Consider the following 8,042-nt stretch of genomic DNA (forward strand, 5'->3'; position numbering starts at 1 on the left):
TGCCAAGTCCTGCTGGAAAATAAAGTCAGCATCCCCATAAAGCTTGTCTGTGGAAGGAAGCATGAACTGCTCCAAAATCTCCTGGTAGACGGCTGCGTTGACCCTGGACTTAATGAAGCACAGTGGACCAACACCAGCAGATGACATGGCTCCGCAAATCAACACAGACTGTGGAAACTTCACACTGGACTTCAAGCATCCTGCAGTGTGCCTCTCCATTCTTCCTCCATACTCTGGGTCCTTGGTTTCCAAATGAGATGCAAAAGTTGCTCTCATCAGTAAAGAGGACTTTGGACCACTGAGCAAAAGACCAGGTCTGTTTTTCTTTAGCCCAGGTAAGACCCTTCTGACGTTGTTTGTTGTTCAGGAGCGGCTTGACAAGAGGACATTTGAAGCCCATGTCCAGGATCCGCCTGTGTGTGGTGGCTCTTGATGCACTGACTCCAGCCTCAGTCCCAAACACTTTTGAATGGCCTTTTCCTGACAATCCTCTCCAGGCCGAGGTCATCCCTGCTGCTTGTGCACCTTTTTCTTCCACACTTTTCCCTTCCACATAACTTTCTATTAATGTGCTTTGATACAGCACTTTGGGAACTGTCAAGGTCCTACCTTTTCCCTGAGGTTATGTTACTCCATGTGCTGGCATCCATCTTGGATTCTGCTGTGCATGATGGGAATCCTTTTATGCCTTCAGGTTTCTGTGGTCCATCCCCCAGAGGGGTGTGGCTGATGACATATAAGCCTGTGGCCCGCACATGCTCTTTGCACTTGTGTCTTGTGTCTTTGTGTTGCTATTACTCTGTTCTGACTCTTGTGACTCTTTCATGTTTCCCTGTTGAAACCTCTGATCTGCAATCGTTTCACTACCTCTCTGCCTCGGCCCCGTCCTGTCCGGGTTGACGGTCATGAGGAGTATGAGGTGAGCCGGATCCTGGACTCTCAATTGGTGCGCGGTCGATTACAGTTCCTGGTTCATTGGCGCGGTTATGGTCCCGAGGAGCGTTCCTGGGTTCCTTCCGCGGATGTCCATGCTCCTGCCCTCCTCCGCGCTTTTCATACCCGCTTTCCTCAGAAACCTTTTGTTGAGCCGCGGAGGGGGAGGGGCCCTTGAGGAGGAGGTACTGTCAAGGTCCTACCTTTTCCCTGAGGTTATGTTACTCCATGTGCTGGCGTCCATCTTGGATTCTGCTGTGCATGATGGGAATCCTTTTATGCCTTCAGGTTTCTGTGGTCCATCCCCCAGAGGGGTGTGGCTGATGACATATAAGCCTGTGGCCCGCACATGCTCTTTGCACTTGTGTCTTTGTGTTGCTATTACTCTGTTCTGACTCTTGTGACTCTCCTGGTATTCTGATTCGGCTTGTGACTTGACTATTCTTTGTATTCTCCTTTGATCTGACCCTCTGTTGCTGAACCCGGCTCGTGACCTGTGATTCTCGTCTGCTGTCCTGTACCGTTTTGTCCTGTTGTTGTTGACCCCGGCTTGTCTGACTACTCTTTTGTCTCTTCCACCAGTTACACGCCATTGGCGGCGGCCATTACCGCAGCTGAGGTGTCTCGGGGGCCGCGACCTGGTTCCTGGCTGCGTCAAGTCCATCCCCACCATCAGGGGCCCTGGTGAAGGGCAGCCTGGGACTTAGACTCCGCACCCTGAGGGACTTCGGTCTGTGGGTGGTGGTTGTCGTCAGCCAGTGCGTTACATTGTTAGGCCTGCCTGTCCATTCCTCAGCTCCTGCCCTGACATTACACAAGTGCCATGAACCCTGACGGTGCAGGCACGCCTTCGCTCCCAACACTAGTCGCCAGACTCGATCAACAGGATCACCTGTTGGATCAGTTCGCTCAGGCGTTGCAAACTCTGCTTGCACGCACTGCACACCTTGCTCCTGGTGCTATTAGGCCGGTAGTCGCTCCGGTGGTCTCTCCCGCTGCTTCTCCGCCTATTGCGTCCACCACCTCGACGGCTGCATCAGCGGCGCCCAGAGGTATGACTGGTTCTGCCCCTCTTCCACAGCGCTTTGGGGGTGAGCCGAGTCAGTGTCATGGGTTCCTCAACCAGGTGGGTATTTATTTTGAATTAATACCCCACGCCTTCCCGTCTGAGAGGTCAAAGGTTGGGTTCCTAATTTCACTACTCTCAGACAAGGCCTTGGCCTGGGCAAATCCCTTATGGGAGAGGAACGACCCGGTGATTCAAGATTTTTCCAGTTTTGTCGATGCCTCCTGTAGGGTATTCGACGTACCGGCTCGTTCCGCCTCGGCGGCCAAGCTGCTCATGACCATGCATCAGGGTTCACGGACCGTGGCCGAGTACGCTATAGAGTTTCGTACCCTGGCGGCAGAGGTCGGTTGGAACAATGAGGCTCTGGTGGCTGCGTTTTCCCATGGTCTTTCTGACACATTGAAGGACGAGATTGCAGCTAAGGAACTGCCTGTGGTGTTGGAGGAGCTCATCTCTTTCCTGATCCTGATTGACACCAGGCTCAGGGAGAGGCCTTCACTCAAGGAACGCCTGCGGAGGCCTTCCAATCGACTGGCACCTGCGTTTTCTGTCCCACCCGTTCCTCCCTCTCCTCCCACGCCTCCTGGGGATAGCTTGTCTGGTGGGGAACCCATGCAGCTGGGGTTTGCTCGCCTTTCCGAGGGGGAGCGGGCCGCTCGGCGTCGGGAGGGTCGCTGCCTGTACTGTGGCCTCGGTGGTCACTTTCGGCAGTCTTGTCCGGTCCGTCCGGGAAACGCTCGCACCTGAGATCATGTCGGGGACAGATCTTGGGTGGAGTTTCCTCGTCCCCGGCGTTCCGCAAGGATAAGCCACTGATCACCGTGGTCCTTTCTTGGACGGGGGGGCTCGGTGACGGCCCAGGCGTTGGTAGACTCTGGGGCCGGTGGGTTGTTCTTGGACAGCTCGTTTGCTGCACAGCACTCCATTCCCCTGCAGGCTCGTGCTGCCCCATTGGTTCTCGAAGCAATAGATGGCAGGCCCCTGCAACCGCTGCAGGTTACCCATGAGACTCTGCCAATAGAGGTAGCCATTGGGGCTGTTCACAGGGAGTTGGCCTGTTTTCAGGTGATTTCTTCCCCACACTATTCGGTGGTTTTGGGGTATCCCTGGCTCCAGAGGCACAATCCAACCTTCAATTGGCAAACAGCCGAGATTCTCTCATGGTCTCCACAGTGTGGGGCCGGGTGCATCCGGGGGCCGGTTAAGGTATTGTGTGCCTCCTCGGACTCTGCGTTGCCCACCGACTATGGGGAGTACTGGGACGTGTTTGATAAGGTACGCGCTGGTACCTTACAACCGCATCGTCCTTATGACTGCGCCATATCCTTGCAACCCGGGGCCACTCCTCCACGTGGCAGGGTGTACCCTCTCTCGGTTGCGGAGAATAAGGCCATGGAGGAGTACGTTGTGGATGCGCTTTCCCGGGGGCACATTCGTAAGTCTACTTCCCCAGCAGGAGCGGGTTTTTTTTTCGTAAAGAAGAAAGGTGGGGAATTGAGGCCCTGCATCGATTATAGGGGTCTCAATCGGATTACCATTAAAAATGCATATCCAATTCCTTTGATTTCTGAGTTGTTCGACCGCCTTAAGGGAGCAACAGTCTTTACCAAACTCGACCTTAGGGCGGCGTACAACCTCGTACGGATCAGACAGGGGGATGAGTGGAAGACCGCGTTTAACACCAGAACTGGGCACTACGAATACCTGGTGATGCCCTTCGGATTGTGTAACGCGCCCGTGGTTTTTCAGGAATTCATAAACGATGTCCTTCGTGATTTGTTGCAGCAGTGCGTTGTGGTTTACCTGGATGACATCTTGGTTTACTCTGCCTCCATGGAGTCCCATGTCCAGGATGTCAGGCAGGTGCTGCAACGATTGCGTGAGAACGGACTCTTTTGTAAACTCGAGAAGTGCGAGTTCCATTGATCCCAGGTTGCCTTTTTGGGCTACATAATTTCCGCGGAGGGATTTTCCATGGACCCTCAGAAGGTTGCGGCGGTTCTGCAGTGGCCTCGTCCCAATGGTCTTCGGCCCATTCAGCGCTTTCTGGGTTTTGCCAACTACTATCGGAAGTTCATCAGGAACTTCTCCACACTGGCAAAGCCTCTCTCTGACCTAACCAAGAAGGGGAGTAACCCTCACGAGTGGCCATCCGAGGCCATCATAGCTTTCGAGGCTCTGAAAGCTGCCTTTGCTTCGGCTCCGATTCTTTCGCATCCCAATCCTGGGTTGCCCTTCGTCCTCGAAGTTGATGCTTCCGAGACGGGAGTAGGGGTGCTCCTGTCTCAGCGTCGGTCACCCGATGGACCCCTACTTCCCTGCGGGTTCTACTCCAGGAAGCTTTCCTCGGCTGAGTGCAACTACCAGATTGGAGATAGGGAGTTGTTGGCAATCATTCTGGCTCTCAAGGAATGGAGGCACCTGCTCGAGGGTTCCGCGGTTCCGGTCCTCATTCTTACCGATCACAAGAACCTGACCTATCTTTCGGAGGCCAAGAGATTGACACCCCGCCAGGCCAGATGGGCTCTGTTCTTGTCACGCTTCAACTATGTGGTTTCATATTTGCCTGGTTCCAAGAATGTCAGGGCTGATGCGTTATCACGCCAATACTCTGAGTTGTCCGGGGAGGACTCTGAGCCAATCTCACTTATACCTCCAGATCAGATCCTGGCTGCCATTCGCACCAGTCTGACCTCTCCCCTTGGCGAACAGATTTTGGCGGCTCAAACTGATGCTCCTCCCGGGAAGCCGGAGGGTAGATGTTTCGTACCCGAGGGACTGCGCACCCGCCTGCTGCGTACCTACCATAACGCCAAAACTGCCGGGCATCCGGGGAAGAACCAGCTGTGTTGGGTCGTCTCTCGCTTATTCTGGTGGCCAACCCTCCGTGCTGACATTGCCTCTTATGTAGCGGCATGTTCGATCTGTGCCCAGAATAAGTCTCCACGGCATCTCCCTTTGGGTCTTCTGCAACCCATTCCCAATGGGGAGCGTCCTTGGTCACATCTAGGGATGGACTTTATTGTAGACCTCCCGCTGTCTCGGGGTCATACGGTCATCCTCATGATCGTCGATCGGTTTTCCAAGATGTGCCATTGCATTCCACTCAGGAAATTACCCACAGCGCAAGAACTGGCCACGGTCTTTTCCAGGGAGGTTTTTCGCCTGCATGGGTTACCTAAGGTGATTGTCTCAGACCGCGGGAGTCAGTTCGTGTCCAGATTCTGGCGCGCCTTCTGCTCCCAGTTGGGTATTAGTCTCTCCTTTTCTTCAGCCTACCACCCGCAGTCCAATGGGGCTGCGGAGCATTCCAATCAGGCCTTAGAACAATTCCTTCGGTGTTATATTTCAGACCATCAGGACGATTGGGCCGATCTCCTGCCGTGGGCAGAGTTTGCCAGGAACTCGGCGGTCAACTCCTCCTCCGGGATGTCTCCCTTCATGGCCAACTATGGGTTCCAACCCGCGGTATTACCTGAGAGGTTCTCACCACAGGACATTCCGGCTGTGGAGAACCATCTTGCTGCCCTGCGGTCTTCCTGGGGGCAGATCCAGAGGGCCTTGAGGGACTCAGCTCAATGCCAGAAGTTCCAGGCTGATCGCAGACGGTTGCCCGCTCCTTCTTACCAGGTCGGCGATCGGGTGTGGTTGTCTACTCGCAAACCTCAATCTTCGGGTGCCCACACCCAAACTAGCTCCCCGTTTTGTCGGTCCTTTCCGCATTCTCCGCAAAGTGAATCCGGTGGCCTATGCCCTTGCCCTTCCGTCTGGGATGCGGATCTCCAATATCTTTCATGTTTCCCTGTTGAAACCTCTGATCTGCAATCGTTTCACTACCTCTCTGCCTCGGCCCCGTCCTGTCCGGGTTGACGGTCATGAGGAGTATGAGGTGAGCCGGATCCTGGACTCTCGATTGGTGCGCGGTCGATTACAGTTCCTGGTTCATTGGCGCGGTTATGGTCCCGAGGAGCGTTCCTGGGTTCCTTCTGCGGATGTCCATGCTCCTGCCCTCCTCCGCGCTTTTCATACCCGCTTTCCTCAGAAACCTTTTGTTGAGCCGCGGAGGGGGAGGGGCCCTTGAGGAGGAGGTACTGTCAAGGTCCTACCTTTTCCCTGAGGTTATGTTACTCCATGTGCTGGCGTCCATCTTGGATTCTGCTGTGCATGATGGGAATCCTTTTATGCCTTCAGGTTTCTGTGGTCCATCCCCCAGAGGGGTGTGGCTGATGACATATAAGCCTGTGGCCCGCACATGCTCTTTGCACTTGTGTCTTTGTGTTGCTATTACTCTGTTCTGACTCTTGTGACTCTCCTGGTATTCTGATTCGGCTTGTGACTTGACTATTCTTTGTATTCTCCTTTGATCTGACCCTCTGTTGCTGAACCCGGCTCGTGACCTGTGATTCTCGTCTGCTGTCCTGTACCGTTTTGTCCTGTTGTTGTTGACCCCGGCTTGTCTGACTAGTCTTTTGTCTCTTCCACCAGTTACACGCCATTGGCGGCGGCCATTACCGCAGCTGAGGTATCTCGGGGGCCGCGACCTGGTTCCTGGCTGCGTCAAGTCCATCCCCACCATCAGGGGCCCTGGTGAAGGGCAGCCTGGGACTTAGACTCCGCGCCCTGAGGGACTTCGGTCTGTGGGTGGTGGTTGTCGTCAGCCAGTGCGTTACATTGTTAGGCCTGCCTGTCCGTTCCTCAGCTCCTGCCCTGACAGGAACATCCAACTTCTTTTGCAATTACCTTTTGAGGCTTTCCCTCCTTATGGAGGGTGTCAATGATGGTTTTCTGCACAACTGTCAGGTCAGCAGTCTTTCCCATGATTGTGATTCCTACTGAACCAGACTGAGAGATCATTTAAAGGCTCAGGAACCCTTTGCAGGTGTTATGGCTTAATTAGCTGATTAGAGTGGGACACTTTGAGCCTAGAATATTGCACCTTTTCACAATATTCTAATTTTCTGAGATTGTGGATTTGGGGTTTTCATGAGCTGTAAGCCATAATCATCACAATTATGACAAATCACGGCTTGAACTATCTTGCTTTGCATGTAATGAGTCTATCTCATATATTAGTTTCACCTTTTAAGTTGCATTACTGAAATAAATTAACTTTTGCACAATATTCTAATTTTTCGAGTTTCACCTGTATACCGGGATTTTTTTAATTTTTACTAGTAATGGTGGCATTCAGCGACTTATAGTGGGACTGCAGGACATTCTGACACTGTGGGGAACTGGCTTGGTGTCATTGACATCCCCAGTGACACCAATACAGTGATCAGTGCTAAAAAAAAAAAAAAAAAAAGCACTGACACTGTACTAATGGCACTGGGCAGAAAGGGGTTAACATGAGGGGCGATCAAAGGGGTAACTGTGTGCTGGGTGTTTTACTATGGGGTTGTGTCTATGTGCTTCACAGTAAGCAGCAGTGGGCCCAAGCTGACAGGGAGGAGAACTGTTAGTAAACAAAACAGTTCTCCTCCCCATCGGAGATCCTCGGTAATTGACGGCCGCGAATGGCGGCGCGGGTAGGGTGCGCGTCCCCTATCCGGAAATTCCAGATCATGTATAATTATGTACATTTGCGCACCCATGCCAGCCCGTAACAGTATTTCTATTATAGGGCAGTCGGGAAGTGACTAAATGTGAATTGTGACTTGAGCTAAGGCTATGCGTGCTTCTCACTGAACTGAAACATGTGGCAAGAGTCTTTAAGTAAACCTATACTGTGGCCACGTAGGACAAACCAACAGGTTCACTTTAATGACCCCTATTCGAAGCAACCCATACTCGCCTATCCTTTGTTCTACCTCCAGCAATAATGCAAATGCCCCGTGGGTAGGGAGGAGTATATGACTCGCTGCATGTGACAACACTGGTACTTTGTGAGTGAACCAGTGTTGTCACATGAGTGATGGTAACACGAACCTGTTGCTTTGCTCTGCACAGACAAAGGACAGGTTCACTTTAAGGCACTTTGTTACAGTACTTGCAGATAAATTCCTGCTGGGATTTCCAGAATTCCTAGGACATCCACAAT

The sequence above is a fragment of the Staurois parvus genome, unplaced genomic scaffold (genome assembly GCF_062004578.1).
Source record: "Staurois parvus isolate SC_StPar_1 unplaced genomic scaffold, SC_StPar_1.0 ptg000018l, whole genome shotgun sequence".
Classification (NCBI taxonomy): domain Eukaryota; kingdom Metazoa; phylum Chordata; class Amphibia; order Anura; family Ranidae; genus Staurois; species Staurois parvus.